Source organism: Ischnura elegans, chromosome 2 (genome assembly GCF_921293095.1).
Source record: "Ischnura elegans chromosome 2, ioIscEleg1.1, whole genome shotgun sequence".
Lineage (NCBI taxonomy): Eukaryota > Metazoa > Arthropoda > Insecta > Odonata > Coenagrionidae > Ischnura > Ischnura elegans.
In genome coordinates this window covers 10,694,201-10,706,939 of record NC_060247.1, presented here as the reverse complement: position 1 = coordinate 10,706,939, position 12,739 = coordinate 10,694,201, and the positions used below count along the sequence as shown (strand labels likewise).

Genomic DNA, 12,739 nt, shown 5'->3' with positions numbered 1-12,739 from the left:
ACCTGACTCTAAATTTCAGAAGGGAATATCAGATATAGTTCACAGAATAGTTGTTCGAACTTTAAAATGGACATCTAGTAGTCCAATGCGACTTAAGTCAATAATTATCCAAGCGAATTTTGTAGGTGCAGTGTGTGTAGTTGTAGTGCAGTGTGTGAAATAATAGTGCTGTAAATTAGTGGAGAGGTGAGTGACTTCTGAGCCTCCTGAGGGACCGCAGAATTGACATCGACACCGAGGCGTTAATTGATTTGGTCGCTGCATAAAAAAGCTAGAAGGCTAAAATTCAATTTTATGATAATATTTTTATATTTTCCTTTAAGGGTTCATAATAAATATGTATAATTAACCGTATACACTATTTTATTTATCTTATAAAAAATTTTATGTTTGTCTACCATTCCATAAACCACCCCCCCCCCCCCCATCTCCCTCCCCCCTCCCCCCCGAAAATATTTTCTGGCTACGGCCTTGTTCATACATATCATTCTCAGATAGCTGACGAGCAAAAGATGGAATGAGAACATAGTAAAAACAGCTGGGAACAAAGGATTCTCGAAAAAGCTGTAATAAATGGGCAAATGAACTCACCGTCACTCACCATACAGTAAAAAAACTAATTCGTGGGGCAAATATTTGAAGTGAAACGGATGATACAAGGCAGACACCAAGTGAAAGACATGGTTCAAATCTGAAGCAATGTCAATTGTTGATACGGCGATAAAAATTATATTTTGTTTACTTGAGACTGAGTAGAAGATCCCACCAACCCTCAATTCGACGGTAAAAAAATCTGTTAAAAATAACATACTAAAAAAGTTCTGTTGCAGAGAATGGACGTCACATGCTTATCCCATGAGACTAGTTTCTGACCAGCTTTTCTTCATAGAAGGAAATGTGTGCTGTCCCGATAAACGTTTGGATTCCAATAAATATACGTCAACCTCCAAGCATTTCACAGCCGCCTTAAGTGCCCGATAAAAACCACATTTAAGTACGATTTACACTTACTACGCATTACGACGATCACGCGCGAGATATCATAAAGAAAAAGAGGAAAAAATCGAACTGAAAGTCGTGGGGAAAATGATATGGTCTCGCAGTATCAATGAAAAAAACGAAACGAATTGTCGATAGCAAGAAAATATTCCACCATGCTCTCCAAAGAAACACTCTAGTTCTATTAAATCATTAGATACGGCGTTATTGCGATTGACAATAGAAATATTTTCATTTTTCTCATTCATTTCACTTCAATGGTATCACTTTCTTAATATATAACGCATTTTATACATTATATTTATAAATGATAGACTAAGCATTGTGTAATTAATCGCCAAGAATCAAATGGGCAAGCATATGATAAATTTGGGCGCTTATCATTATAGAATTACAGAAATATGATTTGTAAACACGTCAACCTCAACCTATCGTGATTAATATTTAAATATCAATTAATATATTAGGTTTACTAAAATATCCAACAGTAAGTCAAGAACTCATGATATTATAAATGTCATCGATTAGATTATTCGTTTCTATTTCATGGTGGAAAACAGCTGGAATACGGTCTCGGTATCAAATTTTAGTGAACAATCAAACCACGTGCTTCATTCATGAATAGATTAATTTTTTCATTGAGATAATTTATTTTTCACGGTACTCTAAAGTACTTCCATTAATTCTTTATTTCTGAAGAACTCCGGGACGGCATCAAGCTCTTCGGAAAGACAAAATAAAGCACACTGATTCATTACTTTTTACGGTTCGTTATAGAAAAAAATTAAATCACTTATTCTTCAGCAGTTGCTATTAGTGATGAGCGATATATCGCTAACTGTGATTGAATCACCGTTACTGAAAAGTAGCAGTCACTGTCGGTGATTCAATATTCGAAATCACTGTGATCGGTGATTCCGGTGATTCGATCACTGGATTCGGTGAAGATAGCTCTGGCTGCTACCAAGTGATATGCGATATATCGCTACCTGTGATTGAAGAGAAGTAGCCGATCACTGCCGGTGACTAAATCACCAAATACTCGAAATCACTGCGACTGTGAATACGGTGAAGTTAGCCTCGGCAGCTAACATGATGCTACCAATAGTAATATAAGGATGTCTTATTCATCTTTTATCATAAATAAGACATTCTGTACTAAATATCTGTAGGAAATATACAGCTAAAGTTTTGATTTATGATGGTTTGAATAAAAATATGTTTAAAAAGTGATTGCCCCTTATTAATTATTTTACCCCATCAAATTGACTTAATTATTGTAAATAAACTCGGAATCAGAACTATTCCCTCAAAAAAAATATTTCGCCTATTCTTTTGCAATTTTCTATAAGTTTATTCGTTTCTATTGAGGAGAGCTCACTCCTTGGAATTGGACAAAGTAGCAGGAATAGCAGCGCCACAAATCACCGCTGGCTTCTAAGAGTGATTCACCTCGGTGATCGCAATCACAGTTAAGAATCACCGTTACTGATGAGTAGCAGTCACAGGTAACGAAGTGATCGGAAAATCACAGTTCCGCTCATCACTAGTTGCTATGCATATTCAATAATCTTCACATCGGAAAATACTATATTTGACACCTATTCAAGCGCCAAATTCTAGATCATAGTATTCTCTACACACCCCGAAAGTTGTCATCAATCCCTAAAATTCATTCACCTGATACTTCCACAGGCTGTTATCTCGAAGCTCTTTCCATGAGAATATGCGCGTAGAATGAGATATGATGCCCAAATGTAACCGATCGTTGATTAACCAGCTTATTAAAATTAGATGTTAATTTATATTCAGCTTTTAAATAAAATTTTTCATTACAGCGTTGGGGTGTTCATAGTAAAAATTAGCGTTGTCAGGGCGCCATCTCTCATTCTTCTGCAGAACTGAGAAAGCAAACTTCCGCCCACAAACAGAGCGTTTATTTACTTATTTGTTTGTTTATTTATATAACACCAAAAGCAGCGCTAAATCCTTTACATTGTGTTTATAAACAAAATAAATTATGTAAATATAATTAAAAAACATGTATAAAAAATAATCCCATAAATAACAACCATTTTCAACATATACAATGCATACAAAAGGTGCGTGTCAAAAAGATAGTCTTTTCAATTGGTTATTAAAATCGGTGCGGGAGGCTTCGAGGTCAAGAGAAGAATAAGTATTTGAGATCGAAGGGAAAAAAGAAGGTAAGCGATAAAAGAGGGATCTATGAGATATTGCCAGACGGAAATTGGGCTGGTGTAGAGAGAGCTTCAGTATTGCGGGTTTTGCGAGCTGGAATGCGGAGTGCAAAGAATGTCAGGAGATATCATCTGAAGGACCCATTCATGGTGCGGTAAAGAAATTTGATGTCTGATGTTAATCGGCGGTGGGTGGGGTGTAATAATATTAGTGAATGCAGCATTTCGGCACGTGAAGAGAATCTGAGGTGAGGTATGCGATGTCATACTATTGCTATGAAGAAATTAAGTGGACGGTTGAGTAGTTTTAGTGTGGAGATAGAAGCAGTTGACCTAATGAGAGAGCAATATTCAAGGATGGGTTGCACACATCCAATTAAGACGCATTTTTAAGGCAATTGAGTTGAGTCGTTTCAAAGATTTTCACCAATCCCTTTTCAGGAATTTACTGCACCAAGCCGTATAACATTCAAGTTTTTAAATTGAGTACTTATTCTTTATCTTGACCCCTATATTTAACGTTAATTAGAGTCTTTGAGTATGTCTGCAAGATTTTAATTCGCAAATGATTTTTTGCCAATGTTTCGGTATATCTGAACACCCTCACCAGGGCTATGAATGAATATGAGTACATAGCTTTGATACATACGTGCATTACAGGTTATCACAAAGTTGTTTAGAATAATAAAATAAGAAATAAAAATAATTCAGTAGAAATTTGATTAAAAGAAACGATTAGGATGTTGACGTAGCTTATTGCAATTGATTGGATTTGTTCATTGAAGATAATACAATTCATAGTTACCTAACAATTTTTTTAATGATATAAAAATAAATTTTGCTTATAATATCTGTCTCGTCTTTTATTACAATTATTTTTGTTTTTGGAACTATGTATCATTTTAATAAAAAATCTTTTCTTAACGACTTTCAGAATCTAAATTTTCGGTATTCTCCAAGTCAAACAGTCAAATTATTCAGATTTTTTCGTCTCGAGAATTGTTTATCTTTGATTATCGGTTTTTTAATTAACAAAACAATGGTTCAAAGCGAACGAAGCGTTTACACAAATGACTGCGACAAAGCACGTTATCAAAAGTTCACGCTAATTGTTGAGCTAATGACGTTAGGTTACGCGCTATTTTTTTCTAAGAATGCTGTCATTGATGTATGGGTACATAGATGCGTGTATCGATGGGAACATAATTTCTCACTGCAAAATATTTATTGCTAATTGGGAGTTTATTTTCGATGTCGAGTGAACATACAGAAATCATTGCACTGCAGTGAACAATGCCAGTGCTCGAAGAAAAATCATTTTACCAGCCCTGGATATTTTCCGATTAAGAAAAACTCATTACAGTTTTAGTAAACGATCCGTCATGGGTAGGGCCACCGGTAGGGGTAGCAAGAGAGGCGGTTTGCCCAGTGACGTCACTTCTAATTGCATGTAATACGCGAAAAATGTATGCTTGCCTATAAGACCTTTAAAAATATGTAAGATTTTTAATACGGTCTCGTTATCATTGCATTCGTTTTGTATTACGGGGTATCCTTGTCCCACCTCCCCCAGAACAAAATCGTGGATACGGCCTTGCTTGTGACCCCCCCAAGAAAGAAATCCTGGATCCGTCCCTGTTGATAAATTAACACAACAACTCCAATTTAGCAGAGTCCCTGGTGGAAAGGATTCTTAAGACACTCAAATCGAAATGAAATTTTGTAAAAAAAAAACAAATTTACGAATGAGTATGCACAGCATAATCCCCTCCCTTCCCGTCATTAATCATCAAAAATTAATATTCTAAGTGAGATATCTCTGATATATTTTATAAATATCTGAAAATATTTTACCTGGTATCATAATGCACATCGTCACCACGAAGAGAGGAATCCGAAAACGAAATGAAGATATAGCGCTATTTAAACACCTAAATAAACCCGGAATCAACGCCTTTCACTTGGGTAGATATTAAAGAGCTAAAAACATAAGAGTCAGTCATAAGCATAAAGTCAGGGTAAAGAAGATACAATAGGAAAAACACGCATGAACGACTGAAAGACACACATTGGATTAACTACGCGTATTTTCACCTTGTAAGTTCATCCGCCGAAATAGCTCAGTTGGGAGAGCGTTAGACTGAAGATCTAAAGGTCCCTGGTTCAATCCCGGGTTTCGGCAAATTTTTTTCAGCGGCGAGCATAACTTTTTGATGTAGAGATCTTTAACAGAACACTTGCAGTATTTGCAGCAACAGTCAAATACTTTTTTCACTGCCAGAGTATTGCGGTATAACATAAATATTGGGTTTACCGAAGACTCTCACCAAATCCGCGGAGACATCGTACAATGAGGAAGGTCTTGCTTGCTCACTCCCAAGTAACGTTGCAAATAAGGATAATACGAAGGAATGCAAATAATGACTGATACGAAGTCAAGTAACAGGGGCTGAAATTTACTACCAACCTAATCGTCTTTTTACCTGACAATAAATATAACAACAGATGGGCCGAGAAAAATCCTTCATGGTGGCTGTGAAAATTATCAGCCAAGATGGCAAATAATTACTATCGGTGTAAAGTAATGTTTTTAATTTTGAAAATGATTTCGATCTCTCTAAACTTTCTCAGCCCATCCCATGGAAACATAACCGCAGAACTCAAGACGTATTCCATTTAATATTGTAACGGATCCTGACTATCGAGATGTTTGTGACGCATCGAAACAAGACAAGAAAAGGAAATGGCTATTCGACTGTTCTTCCCCACACATTGGATCACGATTTTTCAATTACATAACCGCCAAAACACTTATTTGCATCACTCAATAAATACCAAAATATAGCATAATACATAATTCATAGGATAATACATAATAACTCCTGTGCCAAATGTGTTCCAAATTTTGATCCTTTTTTTTCATCCCTCATCCATCTTGCACCATCACTATCGTAAAACTCACACCACCCGATGAAATTTAATATTCTTTGTTATTTATTTGTAAATACTGTTGAATATTTTTTGTTCATTATTGGTTACGTGGCTTTATATTATTAAATTGTTTCTCTTGTTATTGTGAGTCCTCTGTAATTGGCCTCGCGCTGTTTTTGGACTTGATTAAATATATAAATAAATTAGGTGATACTGCTCTAAGCTAAAATAGCGCGGAGCCAAAGAGGCACTCACTAAAACAAGTGACTGCGAAAACTGCTTGGCCACTCACATTCAACCGACGACTGAATAGTAAAAAATCCAATTCGATGTTTTTCATGGAACACCTCTTCAATACAATGTGGAATTTGTTTGTAACATCAATGAAGGGAGCAATTGGAAAATAATGAGGCATGCATAGTTTTTAGATTTTCGAAAATTTATCATTGAATCTCCCATCGTTATGCCGTGATTATGCTACTTTTGCGTTGGAAATTTTCCCCGTTAATTCTGTTGAGTATGGCAATAACATAAGAACGTAAATGAAACGATTACATGGTAATGGAAAGCCGTCTCTCGTAAATATTTTCAAAACTTCCTGAAATCAATTCTTGAATCGCTCTAACATAAAAATATGTAAAGCACGTGCTTGGGCGACGAACCAAAGACTTCTTTCAAGCAACGATGCTGCCTAGCAACTACTTATTCCATCGAACAAAATAAACTCACCATGTTTGAAATACTGTAAGCATATGGAACTATCCTCTCAAAAATCGAGTCTTACACCGCTGACCTTGTTCTGAATTCTGATCCGTACATAATACAGGAATAAATCGCGCATGCATGGATCTCATCAAATCACAGTCTCGTTTCAATGGCCTTCCATCGCTTAAAAATTAATAAATTTTAAAAACATTACTTTGAACTGAGATTCATCGGTAAACTCTACCAACAAATAATAATGCAGTGCATATTTTCAAAAATGACCACCACGCTCAAATTTGACCGAGTTATATAGCCGCGGATGGTCTTGCTGCCGGTGAGTATGTATACCACCCGAACAATTGCAGTGAAGTTTTCTCGGGTTTCGCACCAGGTCATTTTTCTCCTTCCTTGGAGAAATGGAGGACCTGGGGCCGTATTCTGTATTTCGTCGGTGCCGCACCGGTCGGTTTCCCTTTCAAGCTCACCGACTGGACATCAAACCGTACCGACAACGGATTCCGCACCGACGACGACACTTTCAGCGATTCTGTAAGGTCGTCGGTTTCAAACCAGTCGGTACGGTTCCCCTTCCTTCCCAAACAGGGAAAATCCGAATATATCCGAAGTTTCACGTGTCTCCACCAATGAAAGAAGGGTAAAAACAAGTGAAGACTCATTGGCACAGTTTGTTGTCGTCATTCTCAATCTTTTTATTTGCGGAAATTACGACTTATTGCTAGATTAAGATAAACGATATTGGATAAGTTGTTAACAATGCTTATATAATGTGTGGTAGTATTGCTGTACCTACAGAATCGAAGGAAACAATATTACAACATCACAATAAAGTTTGTATGTGATGGAGATTGTTGTTGCTGGAATGAATTATTGAAACTATCCTTGAGATCGTAGTTTCTTTTTTTAAATATTGGTTCCGCATAATGCTATTTATTCATGATTTGGTAATATAGTTGTCATTAAGTAAGTTCCGTATAAATGTTATCAACGGAAGGTTATGCCATTGGCACCGTAGCAGACGAAAATAGCATACCATGGAACGTGAACGTAGGATTCAAATGCAAATGTAATATTAGAGGAACAAGTTAGGAAATTGTTATAAAAATATGGAGCTGGGTGCAATTAAAAGAAGTGTAATGACGAGGAAGTAAATAAATTGTGATTGGGTGAAATACATATGTATAAGTTGCGCATTCCAAGTGAGAGAAAATGATAATATTGCGGTAAACCTCATACTTATTAACAAATATCTTCTTTTATCGTCAAGGGAATCAATGGATGACGATGAAATGAAATATAGTTGCCCGTTAAAAATGAAAGAAACTGATACCGTTGTGGCAAACTTCATACTTAAATAAAAAGATCTTATTTCTATGCCGAGAGAAACGCCAAATTGATGATTGAGTGAAATAACAGTCGCCTATTCAGAGTGATATAAAGTGATAACATTGCGGCAAAACTCATATTTAATCAAAAATATCTTTTTTATGTCAAAGGAGCAAGTAAATGATGATAGAGAGAAATAAAGCCTATTACAAGCGAGTGAAAGTGCGGTAACATAAATGAGAGAAAGTCATTATATGTTAGCAAACCTCATTTTTATTAACCATTATCTTATATTTCTGTCAAGGTAATTAATATAGATGATGACACAGTGAATTATAGAGGCGTATTCGAAGGGGCAGAAAAAGATAACATTGGAGAAAACCTCATTATTTACTCGGTGATGAGGTAAAAATAAAATAAAACGTACAATGCGCACCGGGGAATTCATGAAACCCACTAGTCGGTGGCCATACCGACACCTCTTTGCTGTCGGTACGGCTACCGACGATCTCCCGTCCTCTCGTCGGTGCCGCACCGACCGGGTTCGTACAGAATCGCACGACTTCTTACCGGGAGTCGGTGTGACGTCGCACCCGACGAATCGGTGCCGCACCGATCGGTTTGGAGTTACAGAATACAGCCCCTGACCCGGTGCGAAACCCGAGAAAACTTCACTGCACTTGTATACTACCTCTTCAGCGGCGATGATTGTACGCAAAGAGCGTGCGCGGGACAATTTTGGCGATACAAGCGTAAAGGGACCAGTGTAACCTTTCCAGTGTTAGTGAAGGAGAATTAGAAAGACAGGCTTCTAGTGAGCGCGTGCAAAAGCACTCTAAAATTAGGAATACCAAATCTAACCGACATCGGAAGCCGGGAACGGCCCTGATTGGCCCAAAACATGACATTTCCAAAATTCAACATTTTTCATGATTTTTCACAATTATCTCATTTTTTTGGTGCATTAGTATGCATTTTGTTCATTTTATATTTTTTTGAACATATTTTACCAATTTTATCATTTTTTTGGTTTCTTTTGACCAATTTTATGTATTTTTATTTATTTAAGTACATAAGTATATTCTTTTTCATTTTCTTTTGAAACCACAATAAACACTTTTGACTATAACAATAATAATGATATTGAAAGCAAAGACATAGGAAAGAATTAGGTACCAGCATATTAAAATTACTTTTGGAAGTCTGTAGCTTTTGAAGCGTTTAAATTGTACTGGGTAATCCCATAGTTTTTCTGTAAGTGACTATTACCATTCAGGAATATATACTATGAGAATGGCCTACGCGTATATTCGACTGAGGTAATAAATACTCAACTAGCCAAAACATCAAGTGGGTAAGACCATGATCCACATGGGTTATTCCCTAATCCTGCATGAAGATTACCACATTCGAAGAGCTTCAAATAATTCTTTGAACTAGCCATTCATTATTGCCGGAGGTAACAACAATCATATAATATGAAAATGAACCGTTCCCGCGTAAAAAAAGCCACTGCCTACGTATTGAACTTCTAAAGACTGCGCGTATTTGGTTAATTCTGGGAAGTCATCCGAATTTGAGCCCAAGATTATATTCGAATATGACGTCCGAACCTCCAAACTCCCTCTCCAAGTGAGCCAACCTGCGTACCCTCTACCCAAAAAAAATTTTCCGGCTGTAGCCTTGGAGAAGGTGTTTACAATAGTAGTCCTGTCATCCATCACAAAGTCAACAGCGTACCAGACGATGACGTAAAATATGAAGTATTTGTATACGGGATTGAGCGCTCGCCAATCGCCCGCTGTTTGTCCTTACTCTCTTAGAACACGTCTTAACTTACATAGCTTACTCTCTCCGTTCAAGCCAGAAAACACTATAACACAAGGGCCCCCTAGTGTTATAGTGTTTTGTGACAAATTCAGGGAGAAGGCCCCTATTCGTCCCGCTTAAACTTGAATTATTTTGGCATCCAATGCGCATTTTAATCGATTTTCAAAAATGCCCGCGGCGTATAAGGCAGATAGACCCATTGATTCTAAATATTATTCTATAATAGTTATACATTTACATCCACATAATACCCTCCGAGCCACCTCTAGGGTGTTTGGCAGGGGGTGATCAATCACCAGCATGCAGCATGCAATTGGACTCCCACATGCACACCACACGGTCCAAAAAGCTTACGTATACTAACAAATTATACTACCCTATGCTGTTAGATATAATAATAAAATTAAGAAACATGCATTAAGGTATGCTCAAGTTAGTAGGCTACACTACAAGTCATCTAATCTATTTATGAGTTCTATCGCTGCCGTTATAATCTCTTATTTATCGTGGAAAAAAAGACATTCTGAAAACCTGTCTGTTTTACAGTCTATCTCTCTTATTTTATTTATAGGATATGATATTCCGTAGCATGTTGGAGTCCGTAAGATATGGCTAACATCGTTAGAGAAGACATTGCTCTTGAATTTATCTAAAAGGTTTAGTCTATTTTTCAATCTACGGTCCGACAGAGATTCCCATCCGAGTTTATCTAAGAGGTCAGTTAAACGAACAAGACTATCGCAACGACCTTTCACAAACCTGACAGCTCTTCTTTGCACGCGTTCTAACTCGGTTTATAAGCCTATTTCACGAGGGTCCCGATCACTGTCAGCGTATTCTAAATGGGGTCTAACGAGGGAAAAGTAGATAATTTCTTTCTCTATGTCGTCGAACTTTCCTAATATTCTTTTAACAAAACCCATTTTACGATTAGCTTGACCTTATTTCTCGAATATGTTTATTCCACGATAGATCATTATTGAGTCTAACTCCTAGATATTTCACGGATTCAACAGTTTCTGATTGGGTACCCCGAATTATATAGCTACGTTGTAGGTAGTTGTTTTTCTTCCAGAAATTCATTACGACGCAGTTTTTCAAATTTAATTCTAACTGATATGCATCGCACCACGCTTAGATAGCAGCAAGGTCGTTCGTTAGTTCATCCATATCTTTGCTTAATTATAATCTGCAATTGTAATCTCCAGGAGTAGCATTGAAACTTTATTACTTCAATAAAGATAATATCATGGATAACATCATTACGACCATAAATTTATGTCAATAGCCTTAATTCTATAAGTGATTTACCGATGAAATTCGAATCGCTCTGCCTTCCGCGACGCGGGTGTCGACTTTGGTAAACCCATTTAAACTCTCGGTGGGAGACAGCACTTATAGAAGCCGACTGAAGAATCCACTGCCGTGCTGCTCGCAGCCGAAACTTTCAATTCGAAGGGACACATGGACTGTTTCTTTCTTGACGTGCGACTCGGTTGAAATTTCATACAATCATATTGACATTTTCAGAATGTAGAGTGGGACTTCGACAGAATTTTTCTGCATAAAAAATTCTAAAACTTTACCTCGGATGTATTTTTTTATGCTCAAGACACAGGCAAGTGTTGACAATTATCCACTCTATATGACATGAAATTTTCGAGGTGATAACCTTAGTTTTAAACAAGTATTAAACGCGAAAAAGGGACAAAATAAGACCGGTAGAAAGGGAGTAACTAATTGTCTTACGAGAATCGGGGAGAAGTTTTCAAATTGAAAATATCGCGATGCGCTAGTCACGCTCTGAGTTGCAAGGGCAAAACATTGGCGGAGGGAAACGCATGGAGGTGACGTCACTTCCGTCTCAGCCTATCGACGCTCGCGACCTTCGCGGAGGGAAGGGAAATCGTTTCGTCACAGGCAGCCGACGGGAACGCCGCCACATGGCCGATGAGCGATACCCTAACTTCCCCCCCCTCCGCCCTTCCTTCAGTCTTCCGCTAACAAACAAAATAGAATGCCCCTGTTGTAGTGAGCGGCCTTGTCTCTTCCGTGCGGAGCAATTAACAAAAGTGAACGTAATAGTTGCTGAGTTACGGAAGAGTGCACGTCCAATGGGAAGGGCCTTGGCCTGCTGAGGAATGGCAATAGCAATAATGCATTACTTACCCTCGCTTCAATCCAGGGCGCATAATCGTATCACGCAAATCCACGCGGTCGCGTGAAGCTATCTCGTGTGGAGGATGGGGCAATCATGTGATTGACTTCAAGATCGGTTGCGGAGTGTAAGGGAAGGACGAAGAGAGCTCACTGGGTACACGCCTCTAAAGCATCCACGAGCCCAAATTAAAATTTTGCAAAAGCTTAGAACCTCTGATATATTAAAAAAATAAATGAAATTTGTCATATTCTACAAATTTTTAATTGAAAACTCTATCGGTTTCGACCTTTTCGGGTCATTATCAAGAGGTGACCGAACACTTCTATAACCCCGTGATAAACAGTTTAGTAACTGGAAAGTTTTCTCTAAATACTGCTGAAAACTTAAAAAAAGAGCATCAAGTTTTCATTTTCAAAAGAGCTGATTTTGATGAGTTTAAGAGTCATCTGAAAAATGCTTTCCCTGCGTTTCAAGAATCAATATTAAAGTTAAATGTAGAGGGCACTTGGAAAGCTTTTCTTCCGCTCGTAACTTCAGGAATAAATAGCTACATCCCTAGTAAAACAGT

The 12,739-nt window shown here is 37.5% G+C and overlaps 1 protein-coding gene and 1 non-coding gene across 2 annotated transcripts in view; one reads left to right on the top strand and one right to left on the bottom strand.

Annotated features, from left to right (window-relative positions):
* LOC124153380 overlaps positions 1–12,739 on the bottom strand; it is a 328,088-nt gene that overhangs the window by 303,938 nt on the left and 11,411 nt on the right. The gene's annotated exons all lie outside the window — the stretch shown is intronic.
* Trnaf-gaa lies at positions 5,310–5,382 on the top strand. The gene has a single exon. It is a non-coding gene; the product is annotated as a tRNA-Phe (tRNA).